This window comes from Leopardus geoffroyi, chromosome B1 (genome assembly GCF_018350155.1).
Source record: "Leopardus geoffroyi isolate Oge1 chromosome B1, O.geoffroyi_Oge1_pat1.0, whole genome shotgun sequence".
In the NCBI taxonomy this organism is placed as follows: Eukaryota; Metazoa; Chordata; class Mammalia; order Carnivora; family Felidae; genus Leopardus; species Leopardus geoffroyi.
Window position 1 is genome coordinate 66,316,227 of NC_059327.1, and position 17,824 is coordinate 66,334,050.

Consider the following 17,824-nt stretch of genomic DNA (forward strand, 5'->3'; position numbering starts at 1 on the left):
TTTTCACCTCTTTGGTTTGATTTATTCCTAGGTATTTTATGGTTTTTTGTGCCACTGTAAGTGTGATCGATTCCTTGATTTCTCTTTCTGTCATTTCATTATTGGTGTATAAGAATGCAGCTGATTTCTGTGCATTGATTTATATCCTGCAACTTTGCTGAATTCATGAATCAATTCTAGCAGTTTTTTGGTGGAATATTTAGGGTTTTCCATATAGAGTATCATGTCATCTGTGAAGAGTGAAAGTTTGACCTCCTCTTGGCCAATTTGGATGCCTTTTATTTCTTTGTGTTGTCTGATTGCAGAGGTTAAGACTTCCAATACTATGTTAAATAACAGTGGCAAGAGTGGACATCCCTGTCTTGTTCCTGACCTTAGGGGAAAAGTTCTCAGTTTTTCACCATTGAGGATGATATTAGCGTTGGGTCATTCATACGTGGCTTTTATGATCTCGATGTATGCTCCTTCTAGCTCTACTTTCTTGAGGGTTTTTATGAAGAAAGGATGCTGTATTTTGTCAAATGCTTTCTCTGCATCTATTGAGAGGATCATATGGTTCTTGTCTTTTCATTTATTGATGTGATGAACCATATTAATTGTTTTTTGGATATTGAACCAGCCCTGCATCCCAGGTATAAATCCCACTTGGTCATGGTGAATAATTTTTTTAATGTATTGTTGGAGCCAATTGGCTAATATCTTGTTGAGGATTTTTGCATCCATGTTCATCAGGGAAATTGGTCCATAGTTCTCCTTCTTAGTGGGGTCTCTGTCTGGTTTTGGAGTCAAGGTAATGCTGACTTCATAGAAAGAGTTTGGAAGTTTTCCTTCCGTTTCTATTTTTTGGAACAGCTTCAAGAGAATAGGTGTTCACGCTTCCTTAAATGTTTGGTAGAAATCCCCTGGAAAGCCATCTGGCCTCGGACTCTTGTTTTTTGGCAGATTTTTTATTACTAAATGATTTCCTTACTGGTTATGGGTCTGTTCAAATTTTCTATATCTTCCTATTTCAGTTTTGGTAGTGTATATGTTTCTAGGAATTTGTCCATTTCTTCAAGATTGCCAATTTTATTGGCATATAATTGCTCATAATATTCTCTTATTATTGTTTTTATTTCTGCTGTGTTGGTTGTGATCTCTCCTCTTTCATTCTGGATTTTATTTATTTGGGTCCTTCTTCTTTTTGATCAAACTGGCTAGTGGTTTATCAATTTTGTTAATTCTTTCAAACAACCAACTTCTGGTTTCATTGATCTGTTCTACTGTTTTTTTTTTTTTTTTTTTTGGTTTTGATAGCATTAATTTCTGCTATAATCTTTATTATTTCCTGTCTTCTGCTGGTTTTGGGTTTTATTTGCTGTTCTTTTTCCAACTCCTTAAGACATAAGGTTAGATTGTGTATCTGAGATCTTTCTTCCTTCTTTAGGAAGGACTGGATTGCTATATACTTTCCTCTTGACCACCTTTGCTGTGTCCCAGAGGTTTGGGGTTGTGGTGTTATCATTTTCATGGACTGCCATATACTTTTTAATTTCCTCTTTAACTGCTTGGTTAGCTCACTCATTCTTTTATAGGATGTTGTTCAGTCTCCAAGTATTTGTTACCTTTCCAAATTTTTTCTTGTGGTTGATTTCGAGTTTCATAGCATTGTGGTCTGAAACTATGCATGGTATGATCTCTATCTTTTTGTACTTACTTAGGGCTGATTTATGTCCCAGTCCGTGGCCTATTCTGGAGAACGTTCCATGTGCACTGGAGAAGAATGTATATTCTGCTACTTTAGGATGAAATGTTCTGAATATAACTGTTAAGTCCATCTGGTCCAGTATGTCATTCAAAGCCATTGTTTGCTTGTTGATATTTTGATTAGATAATCTGTCCATTGCTGTGAGTGGGGTGTTGAAGTCTCCTACTATTATGGTATTACTATCGATGAGTTTCTTTAGTTTGTGATTAATTGATTAATATATTTGGGTGCTCTCACATTTGGTGCATAAATGTTGACAATTGTTAGGTCGTCTTGGTGGATAGACTCCTTGATTATGATATAATGCCCTTCTTCATCTCTTGTTACAGTCTTTATTTTAAAGTCTAGATTGTCTGATATAAGTATGGCTACTCCAGCTTTCTTTTATTGACCATTAGCATGATAGATGGTTCTCCATCCCCTTATTTTCAATCTGAAGGTGTCTTTAGGTCTAAACTGGGTCTCTTGTAAACAGCATATAGATGGATCTTGTTTTCTTATCCATTCTGTTGCTGTATGTCTTTTGATTGGAGCATTGAGTCCACTGACATTTAGAGTGAGTACTGTAATATATGAATTTATTGCCATTATGATGCTTGTAGAGTTGGGAGTTTCTGGTGGTGTTCTTTGGTCCTTTCTAGTCATTGCTGCTTTTGGCATTTATTTATTCATTTCTCTCTCTCTCTCTCTCTCTCTCTCTATATATATATATATATATATATATATATATATTTAATCTTTTCTCCCCTCAGAGAGTCCCCCTTAAAATTTTTTGCAGGTCTGGGTTAGGGGAAAAAAGGAAATCATTTGAGAATTTGAAACAATGAATACACTGAAGTAGTCTAAAATGAGATGATGGGAGTAAAGTAGAATTTTAAAAAATTTACACAAAAGTAAAGAATATAGTATAAAAAATTAAAGAAAAATATTTTTAATAAAAATTCAAAATAAAAATGAATTTTTTCTCTTTCTGTATTCAAGAAAAGGAAAGTATTGTAAAAGAGAAAAAAAAAAGAAAGACAATTGAATAGATGGACCTGCTCACAGATTGAAATATAACTGAAATTACTTCATTTTCCTGTAGAAGTCAGACTATGAAGCACTTTATAGTCCATAAACTAAGTAGGCGGTGAGACTTGTGTTCTTGAAGAGCAAGGTTGGCCCTGGTGGGCGGGGCTCAGTGTAACGGATCCGCTCTCCACTAGATGGTGCTGCTAGCCTACTGGAGTGGATTGTTGTGGCACTCATAGGTGTGTATGTGCATGCGCGGGAGTGGTGAAAATGGCGTCACCCAGCTACCCAGTCTTTAGTATGGGAACCCTGTTCTCCATGATCAGCAATAGGGCACCTGTTCTCTGTCTTCAGCTTTTGTCCACTCCCCGCTTTTTCTTCACTGTCTGTGACCAAGCCCCAGGCACTACCTTTCTCCTGAGTTTTGTCTCAGATGTGCCTGTATTCTCTGGCCCCTTACTTCTGAAGGACTGCAGCTTTGACCTGTTCCACCCCTCTGAGGAAGGGTCTCACCAAGCAATGGCCGAATGCCAGCTGCACCCAGGAATGCTTGCTGCACCCTGCTGCTGCTGGTGTCTCAAGACTGTGGCCAGGTGCCAGTCTGCCCCAGAAAAAGTTTGCAAGTAGTGTAGCAGCAGTTTTTCAGGGATTATGAAAAATCACAACACACATCTGGCACCAGGCTTCACCCTTAACGACCTTGTTCCAGCACCAGCAAATGTTGCCACCTTCTGGGGTCTGCTGGGACCAGGTAGCTTCAACAGTCTCTACCAAATGTCCTTCCAACAGTGGAACCGCTTCTTCCTGTGTGGTCCAAGAACCTCCTGGACCCCACTCTGTTCCTGGAGATTCGCCCTTCCCACCAGAGCACCACAAGGTATCCAGCTGCAGAGTTGCAGCCTTTGCACTCCCCTTGTTTACAGTCTTAATGGAATTTAAAATTTCTCCTTTCTCCTTTCTCCTGTTTTAGTTTAGTCCCTGCAGCTGTTTCCAATTTTCCACTTTCTCTCCAGCTGCTTTTGGGGAGGCGTGCTTTTCCTGTATTCTCACCCCCTTCCCCAGTCTCCATCCTCTCCGTCTGCAAAAGCAGCTTCCTGCCTGCTGCCTGCTTCTCTCTCCCCATGTTCACCTCTCCGTGCCATGTACCTGCTGAAATCAGTGGTTAAGATTGTGCAGATTGTTTTGTTAATCCTCCAATCAGTTTTCTAGGTGTGTAGGATGGTTTAGTGTTGGTCTGGCTGTATTTCATGGATGCGAGACACACAAAAAACTTCCATGCTGTTCTGCCATCCTGGCTCTTCTCCTCTATTCTTTAAATATTTATATCAGAAGATATCTTGATTTTCAATCTTTAAAACAAATTTTAATATGTGGAAATATACATGAAGAGAAAAATTAAAATAACAAAATAAAAGTGCTTATTTCTGGATTTCAAAATTGAAAGTCCTTTAGGCTTTCAAAACTTAATATGTTGCCCTATTAATATAAAAAAAGGGGGAAATCAAATTTAGTGCAGTAACTTATGGAGTAGAGGTCCACACTTCAATTTGGCAGACAGGGGAAATTCAAAATATGAATGGAGTTACTGCTGTTATCCTTTAGTAATTGCTTCAAATGCATTTTCTTAATTGGTAATAACTATCTTATCTCTTATGAGTAAGCATTTATCTTCCCCACTGCTTTTGTCTTATGTAAAATAGTATGTAATCAGTATTGGAAAATTTCACTTTTCTATATCCCCCCCTGTAATCTTTCTCATCACTTAAAAATTTCTCTTGCAAATGTAATTGCCTAAGAGCTTATGTGAATTTAATTAAAGAGAAATAATAAATTTGAGATGTATAAGCAAGTCCTTGAGAGTTTTACCACATCCAATATCTCAAATACATTAAATAAAAGCTCTCCAAGCAAAGGGTACAAGATATTCTGCACAAATCTGCTCTTAGAGGTTCCACTTAATGAAGAAAAGTGATATCCTTCTTTAACAGAAATAAGTAGATATCTATCATTGACTTGAAATATATCATGCCAGAAATCAGTCATTTGGGATATGAAATGTAATACCATCATTTTATTATTTTGTTTATAAACCATATCACACACACACACAAAGCTGAACCTAAAACTAATTTATCATTTTATTTTATTTTATTTTATTTTATTTTATTTTATTTTGCTTTTTATTTATTGTCAAGTTAGTTAACATACACTGTAGTCTTGGCTTTAGGAAGATTCCTGTGGTTCATCACTTACATATGACACCCAGTGCTCACCCTAACAAATGCCCTCTTTAATATCCATCACCCATTTTGCCCACTCTCCCAACTCCCCACCCCCATCAGCCCTCAGTTTGTTCTCTGCATTTAAGAGTGTCTTATGTGAACCGAAAACTAATTTAAAGTAAACTATTATGAAAAATTACACAGGAAATAGTTTTGTTGATAACATAACTGACATATCCTGACAAACAAGGATTTCATTTAACTAATATAAAAACTATAAATAATCTTAATGAGCAATAAGCATAATATATTTTATAAAGAGTCTAGATACAATATTTTAGATTTAAATTTTGAAAAAAATATTTACTTATTTATTTTGAGAGAGAGAATGCACAAGCAGGGGAGGGGCAGAAAGAGAGAGGAAAGAAGAGAATCCCAAGCAGGTTCTGTGCTATCAGTGCAGAACTTGACATAAGGTTTGACTCACAAACTGTGGAATCATAAACTTAGGCAAAATCAAGAGTCAGAAGCTTAACCGACTGAGCCACCCAGGCATCCCTCAGATTTCAATTTTTTAAATATATGGTCATTTGGTAGTCATGTATTTAATTTAATACCACATAAATGTTGAAATAAAAATGGAGTAATTGGAATGAAAGCGTGTTTGTAGTGATAAATAAAAAATAAAAAATAAATAAAAATTCACCTTCTAATGTTTTTGTCATTGTTAGTACACTTGAGAATGAGACAGGAATGGTATTCATTAATATCATAATTTCTAATTGGATTCAATATCTTATGAAATGAAACATGGGCCAAAAAGTTGAGAAAATTCCTATCGTCAAGGATGAGTTCCAGATATAATCTCAAATACAACTGGGTGTGTGTCTGTGTCTGTGTATGTGTATCTACATATAATTTTAACTGCCACCACCCCTTGTGATGCTTGATATTTCTGTGAGTCTATCAAGAAACTCTAGAAATAAAGTTAGAATGGAACTGAGGCTTTCTTTATTTCTCAAAAATCTATTCATAAATTTAAAAAATAAATGTTTAAGTGTTGATATAAATAATATATCTCATGTTGAAGACACAAGTATGTTATATGTATTTTCACTTGACACTTTATTGAAAATTCATAATTTTGTCCTTACATCTGTGAATACATCTTTCCTGTCTCTGCTTTTATTCCTTTTCCTTGACTTACTGCACCTTTTAGAAACTCCAGTAAAATGTTGGATGAAAATGATGATAATGGGAATTTTTCTCTTCTTCAAGTCTCAAAAGGAAGCTTTAAGGGTCTGACCCTTAAATAGGATGTTTGCTCTAGACATTTTGAATATCTGTTGGCAGATAAATAAAGGAAGTTTATTTTATTCTGAATATCCTAAAAATGTTATCATCAAAGATTCTTTTCTATCAAATGTTATTTTTTTCAGCAGTTATTGGGATGGTCTTATGAATTTTCTCTTTTAATCTTTTACTGGAAGTTGAATTTTATAATATGCACCAACCTTGGTTTCCTGGATAAAGCAAATTGGGCATGATTTATTGTAATGACCAAGATATCGTTTATCAGATTGAGGTAGTTATTTTCTGTTCCTGGTATTCAGAGAATTTTATTATTAATGAGAGTTGAAAATTGTCCAGTGTTTTTTTTCTTCATTTATTAACGTGATCATGCTATTCTGATAACATAGTAGATTATGGTATTTAGTTTTTAAGGTTTAGACTAACTTTTCATTCCTGGAATAACTCTATTTTTTCATACTATATTATCTTTTTATGTATTATCATTTACATATATTGCTGTTTTCCAATACTAACATTTTAACAGTTTTGTCTATATTTATGAAATGCTATAATATTCTATTTTAGCAATGTTTTTCTCATGTTGTGACATCAAATTTTTTCTGAGCTCATAAAATATGTTGAGAGGTGCTTTCTTCTGTACTTGTGGAAGTGTTTGTAAGATTGGCATATTAGTTCATTCCTTAGTCTGTCTAGGATTTACCATTGAAAACATCTAAAATATGAACTTTCTTGGTGGGAAAAGATTTTGACAATAAAAACAATTTTTGGGAGATGTGGAGCTATACAGCTTCTGTCATGTGTTGTTGATTGAGTTAACACATGGGCTGTGTCTCATCAACTGTAAGATCGTGACCTGAGCTGAGATCAAGAGTCAGATGCTTAACTGACTGAGCCACCCACATGCCTCAAGATTTTTTTTGTCATTCCTTTTTTTCTTTGAATCTTTGATCCTGTTTATAGTATCCTATGTAAACTCCTTATTTACTTAATGCAATAGCTCAGTCATCTAAGTATTAGTTTTTATTGACAGATTTTTTTTCTCTTGAGTTTGGTCCTGTTTTTCAATTTGCTTGTCTGGTTTATTTTTAATTGGATAGTGTATAGTAAGAACAATATGTTATGAACACTATGGATTCTTTTTTCTTTTTCTGAAGAGGGATCATTTTTTTTGTTTTGTTTTGTTTTTGTGTTTGTTTTTTTCTTTTTGTAGTAGGCAGACTATATGACTAGACTCAAATTCCAAACTCTCTTGCCTTAGGCAGTAGTGGAAAGTTCTACTCAGTTTCTCGTATACAAGCATAGTTCAATGGAAAATATTAAAGGGATTTAGATGTAGGAAGAAATAGTTGGTTAAAGAATGCAACTGAAGTATTGAAAACAGGGTGCTTAAGAAAAAAATAGATATTGTAGCATTCCAGGCAAATATAAAATGTAAAAAGTAAGGCAGTAGTAGAGTGGAAAGTGTTGGGTTTTTTTTTTTTTTGTTTGTTTCTTTGTTTTTAATTTTGCCAGCCCAGAATTTCTTTATCTTCTTAGATAACCATCTCTCCATGACTCTGTGTCCATGGGTCTGGATGAAGATGACCTCATCCTTAGTTCCAGATGGGGCACATATAACACCGTAGTCACCAAAACCAAAACATGGTAGTCAATATCAATCCCAAGTTTTGGATGAATGGATAGATTTTTTGAGCTCTTTCTGCTCTGCTTAGATTTATAAGGATATACTTCTGGGGTCACATCCTGAGAAATTCTATTATGGGAGCCATTATGTGGATATAGTCAGCCTGAAAATGAATATATCATATAAAAATCAGAATAGAGGTGTAGAAACAACAAATGCCAGATATTCATGACATCCAATGATATCCAGGATCCATTTTTTACCCAAAGGTAGAATTTCCAGGTACTAACTTTGATATTAACAAAATATCTGGGGGGCGCCTGGGTGGCGCAGTCGGTTAAGCGTCCGACTTCAGCCAGGTCACGATCTCGCGGTCCGTGAGTTCGAGCCCCGCGTCGGGCTCTGGGCTGATGGCTCAGAGCCTGGAGCCTGTTTCCGATTCTGTGTCTCCCTCTCTCTCTGCCCCTCCCCCCGTTCATGCTCTGTCTCTCTCTGTCCCCAAAAAAATAAATAAAAGTCGAAAAAAAAAAATTAAAAAAAAAAAAAAATATCTGGGAAAATGGAGTAAGGGTAGGGCAATGGAAATTCCAGAACAACATTGTGATCAAAACAAAAAATAAAGTTGAAATTGTTCCTGATCAAATCTATACATCGTCTTAACTAGGAGTTGAATATGAATACAAGTAAGATAAAACTCGAAAAACAGTGGCTTAAATAAGTAAGGATGTGTTTGTCTTTCATAACTCAAGTCAAAATTGGACAGGCTGGAGATGGAATGGTTGATCAGCTGTGGCCTCGGGACCCGGGCTCCTCCATCCCTCGTTCTGTGCCTTCCTTTGTGATGGTGGTTGCACTTTGGACATCAAGTACGCATTTTAGTCACACAGACAAAAAAAGTGAAGGAGGAAGTGCTAACAAAATTGCTGATATCTCACTTACAAAACCAAATCTTTTGGCTAATTTTTAACTTTTACTTCTAGATCAAATAATGCCATGATAGAAAGGGCTTAACATGAACATTACATAAGCCAATAAATAAGGGCTTTTAACTAAATTAGGACTGGGGATAAAGGAGGACATTTTGCAAAGAGTGGCAAAAGGAATATGTGAGATAATATGTTTAAGAAAAGTAAATATTTCCTTCTTAGAAATGTAGGGGAACTTTATTTATTTACTTTTTCACTAAGAAAGGCAAAAAGACAAAAGTATGTTAAGTGTGTCTTAAAAATTATTTTATGTTAAAAATCATCTCTGGGAGAATTTCATTGTGAAGTGCTTTATTCCTTCTCAAGATCTAGTAATTAGCTGGCCTGGAAAAAGTAATCTGTATTTTTAAACAAGCACTCATTGAGACTTTGATACAAACAATATGCAGATTACATTAAAAAAAAAAAACAAGAGTATATTTTAAATAAGAGAGGAGAGAAGATACAAGAGCTCATACATCTTCTCTATAAAGTAGGTAAAAAGTTTCTATGCCTATCATGGTAGTTTCTTGAGTGAGACTTGAGGCTTCAGGAGAAAAAAAGTGTGAACACTGTGTCAAGAAACCCATTAAGTGAATATAGCTTTGGTTAGATTGGTAGTAACCCAAACCATTCTGGCCCCTGTTTATCTAGCCACATGCTTGTCTAGTACCAACTTCCACCACAACAAAAATCAAAATGATTTCCTGTAAGAGTGTTGTCGGACTATAATAATACAAACTAGATATCTCAAAAATCAGGTGACCTATCTTAAATATAAAACAAATAAAACAGTTACAGTTTTTAAACTTAAACTTGTTTATACATATTCCTAATGTATGCTTTTCCCTGCAAACTACATAAATTTTAAACAGTGATGAATATGTAGAGTGCTCCCTTGGGCAGCACATGTACTAAAATTGAAATGAAACAGAGAAGATTAGCATGGCCCCACACAAGAATGACGTAATGAATATGTAGAGATCTCAACATGGGCTTCACAGATACAACCTTGGGGTTTATCCCCTGAGGATTGAATTTAAAAAAGTTGAAAGAAGCGAATTATGGAAATACTCAGAAACACCAATCCGCATTAATAATACTTATAAAATAATAAGTGAAAAATGAAAATATCACGGTGGTAAAGTTGCATTTTGTTCTTAACCATGATTTAAGTATTGAGCTATGGCAATGCATGACATGCCATAAGGAGCTGTGTGAAGGCTGGGCTCTACCATTATGAAGTCCTTCTCTGCCTTTAACTAGATGTCTTCTCTAGGCTGAGGAGATTCGGAGCCTCTTTCTTCATTGTAAAGTGAGGATGGTACACTTTTCACACACGACATTAGGTTTGTAAAGTGTTTAGCTCAATTATTTCCATTTTTCAAACAATAAAGTAACAAAATCTGAAGATACGCTTAGTAAAAAAAGAAAAAGAAAGGGTGAAAGAGAATTGTTGCTCTTTTAAAAGTCCAATTACCAGAAGTAACAGAATATGGTTGCTGAGTAGCAGATATAATCCAAACAATTTTAAAAGGTGGCTTAATAAAATAATTTTGACAGAAGGAAAGCTATGCATGCTACAGTTTAAAAAATGTATTGCTATAATAGCCTAGTAAAAAGTTTCTATACACATGATTATGGAAAATGTTGATGGTATTGGAAGTACACTGATATTATAAATATAGGAGCACTGAAGAGATGGAGAATATTTGTACCATTTCGTTATGATGTTTATTTGATCTAATGAGGGGAATTAAATCCCATTTTCACTTATTTTTAGATTTCTTTCCATGCTACATGGATTGATATGCTTATAATGAAAAATTAATAATATTTTTATAAGATAACAAGAGTATTGTATGATTCTAAATATTTTTTTATGTTTAAAGATTTTGATATTTAAAGAGGCAAAAAATCAGAATCTTTTTACCCTAGATATAATTACAACATTTGATTTTTTTTTTTTGTATATATAGCCCTTGTGTATAAATCTGGAAGAAAGGATTATATGGACTCCTAATTATTCAGGAAGATTCTCCCCTTTATTTGTTCTACATGATCATTTCATCTTGTTGATTGGTTACAATTTCTATTATCTCAATGAATCTCTTTAATTGAGGTTCCATAACAGATAGTAATGGACACCTGATTGCAATCCTATATTTAAATTGAAGTTCTCTTTTACTCCCATATTTTTGAGATTGTCAACCATTGGATGATGAAGAGGTGTTGGTGAATTTGGAATGACTGTGAATACATAGTCTCTGGGAATAAACTTATTTTAAATATAGTGTATTGTATACTGGGTACAATATAGAAATGGTTTGCTATCAGAGTATAGGTAAAAGGTTTATTAATGAGAATAGGCTGTTGGAATATAGTCATAAATGACAATGATTGTGATTACTTGCAATTTACCAGAAACTTCATGTGCTTGTATCATGCAACATAAACATTTTTATTCTTACTAATCAGTGAAGCCAGTTGACTTGTGAAATGGAATCCAAGAGTAGAGAATGGAATTCAAGTCCTTTCCAAGGTTCTGATTTCAAAATCCTTGCTCTTGTCACTCTGCTAAATTACTTCTTTATACTTCTACTTTAATTAATGTCTATTTTGTGATGGATAGTATACTAGATTTGCCGATCTAAACTTATTTAATCATAAATTCAGTTTTACTAATCTTATTTTGAACGATAAGGAAACTGGTGGTGCCTGGGTGGTTCAGTCAGTTAAGCGACCAACTTCGGCTCAGGTCATGATCCTGAGTTGGAGCCCCACAACGGGATCTGTGCTGACAGCTAGAGCCTGTAGTCTGCTTTGGTTTCTGTGTCTCCCCCTTTCTCTGCCCCTCCCATGCTCATGCTCTGTCTCTCAATAATAAATAAATGCTAAACAAATTTTTTTAAAGATAAGGAAACTGAAATTCAAGGAGCCCAACTTTCTCAGGATCACATAATTGTTCAACATCAGATCATTTGGTTCATACTAGAATAAGACTGGAAAGTTTATCAGAATCCATACAGAATAATTAAGCTTTAAATTTATACTAATTTTATTAACTTGTTTTGTATAATTCTGAGATAAGATAATTACTAATAAGAATGTCAAGATATCACAGAAAATATTAGCCCTATATAATATAAAAAACCACACTGTGAAACTCCCACTTTAAGGAGTTCAAATAAATTGTAAGCAAGAGTATTTTAAATAGCAATTATTGAGTATAAGCCCATACTATATTTTAAATTTAAGCACTCAACTATTTTCTTTCTTTAAACATAAGAAGAATTTGGGAATGTAATAAATAAGGATTAAATAACAAAATAAACATAAAAATCATTTGATTAATTGGTCAATGATATATGAAATATAATTGAGCTACCTTAGGAGTTCATGTTTTGCATATTTTATGTTTGTTTCAATTCAAAGTCTTCACAGAAAATGAATATTTTAAACATGACCTTCAGACTTAATTGTATTTTTTTTGCATTCTCTACATACATTGTTAGTTCACAGACAAGATATGTTCCAGAAAAGTTACATATGAAACAAAACTTGTAATTTTTCATTTAAAAGATGCTGAAGGAATGTGTTCTTTAAAGGAAAACTCAGATGAATATTTTTGAAATGCAGATAAAAGTTATTGCATATGGATTTACCTGTATGTTTTCTTAAACTGGATAATATTTGAAGACATTATCAGGGATTTTGCCTTCTGGTCTCCCTGTTTTCCTGCTCTACTCTGTAGTCTTTCTGTCTCCGGGCCTTCTTCTTCCTCAGCATCAGCATCCTAGGAGCACTTATATGATTAGGCCACCATGTTAAGTTTTGAGAGCATTACACTAGATGCTGCACTACTGTGAATTGTCACATAATTAGTTTTAGTTTATAAGAAATTCTATGATTATACTTTGAGTTCAATAGATACAGTTTCCTTCAGGCTTGGTTAAAGATTTGTTAGTACCAGGGTGCATGGGTGGCTCAGCCAGTTGAGTGTCTAACTCTTGGTTTCGGCTTAGGTCATGAACGCCAGGGTCGTGACATCAAACTCTGTGTTGGGCTCCACGCTGTGAATGGAACTTGCTTAAGTCTCTCTCTCTCATCTCTCCCTCTGCCTTTTCCCCCCACTTGTGTGTGCTCTCTCTGTCTAAAATAAAATTTAAAAATACTAAAATAAAAGGGAAAAAAAGGAAAAAAAAGGATTTGTTAGTACCTTCTTTAGCTCCAAGCTTTTCTGAATTTCGGCATTCAGTCATAAGGTAGAATTGTTAAACTACTTAAGATTATAATAACAGAACACTAATAATAGATATTTATGTTACAATTGGAGTGTTGCAGACATATTTTTCGGTATATTTTACTAATAGAATCATTGAACCTTGTAACATCATTAATATTATAAGATTATCACTAATATTCCCATTTTGTAGATAGTAAGTCTGAGACAAAAAGAGGTGTGGGATTTGTCTTCATCACATAATTCTTGCTTTTAGAATAGATTCTACTTCAATACCTTTCCCTACAGAAACAGACCCCTGCAGCACTGTTAACCAGTTTTTCAGTTCACAAGCAGAAATTCCCTCTGAAGCTTTTATAGCCTTCTATGCCTTCATTGAAGCAATGCCCTGATAAAGATATTGTGTCTTCCCTACTTCCAAAGTCCAAGTGAACTGTGTGACCTTTTATAGTTGTTAAAAGAATCTAGAAAATCATATCACAAGTTTATGTTAATGTGGCAGCGGGCGCTAATGAATACCACAATGGTAGAACACAATAGTGTGGATTTCGAGCACCAAATTCATTCATCCTGATCATACACTGGTTCTGGTAAAGGGCAAAATAGAGAAAGCTGACTATTCTAGCCTTATAAAATGCCACTGATTTTATTTTCCTTTAGTGAAAAAACACACTAATGAATACCGTGAAATAAATCCTTGTTCTTTGATTACTGTGTTATTGAATTATGTACTATTTATTATCCTGAAAGTAGTAGGCATAAAACATCTTCTTTTAATAATATGAATACAATATTTCAAGTTATTATTCAAATTACTTTTATGTATCTATTATTTTATTGCTTTTCCTTTATTCTAAAGTAATATTGAAGTTATACTTTGTTTTTTTATTTTTATTTATTTTATTTTCATGTTTGGCAATTAATTGAAGTTCTGCATTAGAAGTTGTTAATTTTTAGGGTCGCCTGGGTGGATCAATTGGTTAAGTGTCCAACTTCGGCTGAGGTTATGATCTCATGGTTTGTGAGTCGGGCTCTGTGCTGACAGATCACAGTCTGGAGCCTGCTTTGGATTCTGTGTCTCCCTCTCTCTCTGCCCCTGTCGCGCTTGTGCTTGCTCGCTCGCTCTCTCTCTCTCAAAAATAAATAAATAAACGCTAAAAAAAAAGTTGTTAATTATTAGAAGGCACACAATGTGAGGAATCTCTTTTCTCTTTTGGCTTTCTCTCTTGGCACATTGCTGGTTTTATTTTTGTGCTTCTGGAGGATCTTGAGTCTTCTTGTTTGCCAACTCGTCCTTCACTAACAATCTATAGATTTTGGCACGGCCAGATTTAACCCCCTTCTCTTTTCTCCAGATGAACTTATCCAGCCTGAAGTAAGTGCTGTGATATTCACAGATTTAACTCCAATGGCTCTGGCCTTTGGGGCTTTGAGCTTGAGCATCGCTCTCTTTTCTTTCTGGCCCTTCCCATGGCTGGTTCCTTTTCAAGCTTATAGTTTCGTTAGTAAGATATGCCCTGGCAGAGAGGCCTTATATGACCATTCCATCCAAAATAACTTTTGCACCCTAAATTTTTTTTCCATAATTTTTCTCTAAGAAATTAGTTATTGTCTGTATTTACTGTTGTATTGTCCTCACTGTAATTAAGCTTCCAGATGGCAATTTCTTGGTTAGTTGGTACACTTTGGTATACAGAGGACCTTGAATACTGTATACTCCCTAGTGAGTGTTTCATGAATATTTACAATGGATAAAAAATTCATTTATAAACAAAAACATATAACATATTGCTAATTCTTAGCTAATTAGTGATAAAGGCTACAGTTATCATAAGAGTGTATGTAGTAAGTTACATACTTACTACATACTTATTTTTAATCTTTTATAAAGATCTTTTAAAATATTTTAAAAATACATTTAAAGAAATAGAAATAGATATGTCCTGCTCCTGGACATGTCATGTCATGAGCCTGTATCCAGCCACACTCCAAGCTCCCCATGGCCTCTGTTCTAATCCCATCACCATTCATCCTTTCCCTTATGTTCTAACAGGTATTGCTCCTGAGAACATTCCCAACTGATCCTCAGAGTATATTCATAGGTAAATCTGACCTAAGACCATAGCTTTTAAAAAAGATATAATCCTGCCCTCGTGAAGGCACACCATAATGTGTGCCTTAATGGAAAGGCACACCATACTGTATGATAACTACTGAGACTTGTCAGAATGTCCTCAGACTCATGTGGGAGTGGTGGCTGCATGCAGGACCTGGTCGGTGCCTCAACCAGCCCTCCACATCCTATGTTGCTCCCTGGGAGGTAGGAGATCTGGCTACCCCAGTGCCAAGGAGTGGTGCTGCGCTGTGGCTGCCTTCCGCTGGCCACTGAAGAAAAAAATATGCCTTCTCTTCACACCCCTCTCCAGCCTCTCCCCCACCTACTCAACCAGTAAATGCTTCACTGGTGCTGAGAAGAAATGGAAAATCACTTCTCTTCCTTCTTCCTTGATGACTAGGAAATCCAAATATCCACATTCAGGCTGAGAACCTGAGAATCCCTCAAATGTTTCTCTTCTCACCCATTGTCCCAACCACAGCTGAGTAACTGGACTGTCCACCCACATTGTGCCTATTTTGTGCCTTTTTTTCCAGTTGTATCAGGAAGCCACCCCCTCCTTGTGTATCAGCTCAGGTCTGTGGCGAATTCTCTCAAAATGTTACTTCTGTTTCTTGTTCCTTTTATTGTATCCACTAGGCTTCCAAAAGCAGGTACCTGGCTGTAGCTAAGCACCTTATGAAAAAGAAACAAGCCCACCAACCACGGTTGGCTCAAACTTTGGGCCCTGCTACTTCCTAGCAATGGGAATTCACCACTCTTAGCCTTAGTGTTTTCTTCTGTGAAATGAGGCTCATCTTGCCCACCACCCAGGAATCTTGTTAGTATGGAAAAGGTGATCCACATGAGGCGCCCCACACTGTTTAGCACATAGTCCCTTCCATATACTCAAAACTGTTTTGCCAGCACCAGGTTTATGTACCTTTGTCCCATTTTCACCAGGCATCCCACCTTAATAGCTCTAGAGATATCTAGGAAAATATATTTACCTTCTAGTGTTTGAATGCCACTTCTCCTATCTTGGCTTCAGAAGCATCTTGGAATGGGCATGGTATCCCCAAGAGTTCTGGACACCCCTCCTCCATTGTCTCTGTTTCTGCTATAGCTCTGCTCTCATAATGTGATCTAAAGGTGTTTCTGCTGATTCTTCATCTTTGGCTAAAAGCCTGCCACACCTGGCCAAAATGGCTTCTCTAGTCCAAAGCATTATTCTCAAGTTAACACTGTGAGTGGCCCCCAGCTCTCACTTGGGACCCATTAACCCATTGATGTCACACTGGAAGACTTTTATCTATATTTTCCTTCTAGTCCAAACACATGGTCTTCACTTAGAAGATTTGTTAATATGGCTTTCATATATTCTATTTCAGGCAAAGGTCTAAAAAAAAAAAAAGAAAAGAATAGAAGAAAAAGATATCTCAGGTTTCTTCATAGAGTATTAATGATTAAATTGCAAAGAAAGCCTTAAGACGATGACTTAAATAATTGACTGATCTAGGAAGTTATGTTTATATTTTTTTCATCTCTTGACCTCACCTACTCTTGACCTTGGGCAAATTATTCAGATCTTCTGTGTCCATTTATTCCTTGATGGAATAAATATACTGAATTGAGTTATATTACAAATAATTTTATATATTTCTTTCATAATTTAAAATTTAATTATGTTGTTTTTTTTTGTCTTATGAATGAGAAAAGGGGCTATAGAAAATAGTCAATTTTTCATTATATCTGCACCTGAAATTGCCATGCAAAAACTATAGCACATAAAATCTCTACAGAGAAACTTCATCCACAACCAAAATATAAATGAAATAAATTATGGAAGAAGTTGATTTAAGTTAGTAATTTCATATCACTACAAAGAAGCTGCCTTGTCATTTCAAGAATGAAATTTGTGGCAGAGTCTTCATTTTCAATTTCAACCCCTAATCATTTGATTTTGAATTTAGGTTTCCATGGCAGGGGTGATGTGCTATCCCCACTGAAATGATCCTCCCCCACTCTCTTGTTTAAAGCAGTCCTTTCTAGATTTTGCAAACCTGGATTGCATTTACTGACTTCAGCCATGCGATCACCTCAAATTTTTCAAATTTAAAGCAAAATTGGGCTGAAACAAGGATAGAATCCGTTTTCTTCTGAGGCCAGCAGCATGCGTTGGGAAAGTAAAAGAGATATTATATTTGATGTTATTACGTGATGTACACCTCTATCTCATCTTTATCACTTCTGCCAGCTTAAGCATTCTATAACAAAACCGTAGTTCTGTGATTAGAGCATATGTAACCCTTACACATGCAACGGAGCATTTTACAAATGTGCAACATGATTGGCTCTAGAAATATAATCCAAAAGAAGGAAAGCCGACATTCAACATTTCTATGGCTGCGTATTATCTATTTTTTATTAGCGAGAAGAGTTTCAACAAGCCAGTATATGCTTTAATTGGTGTCATATTTAGTGTGCTTAAATATACATATGGAAATAAAAGTTTTCTGACACATGTACTGCTCTGATAAAATGAATAAAATGATTATTTCAAAGTATAAGCTGCAAGATTTCCATCAAATGAGGAGTACATT

At 35.3% G+C, this 17,824-nt stretch overlaps 1 protein-coding gene and 1 non-coding gene across 4 annotated transcripts in view; both read left to right on the forward strand.

The window, feature by feature from the left end:
* FSTL5 (follistatin like 5) overlaps positions 1-17,824 on the forward strand; it is a 766,041-nt gene that overhangs the window by 537,439 nt on the left and 210,778 nt on the right. The gene's annotated exons all lie outside the window — the stretch shown is intronic.
* LOC123596584 lies at positions 9,774-9,882 on the forward strand. The gene has a single exon (XR_006711755.1). It is a non-coding gene; the product is annotated as a U6 spliceosomal RNA (small nuclear RNA).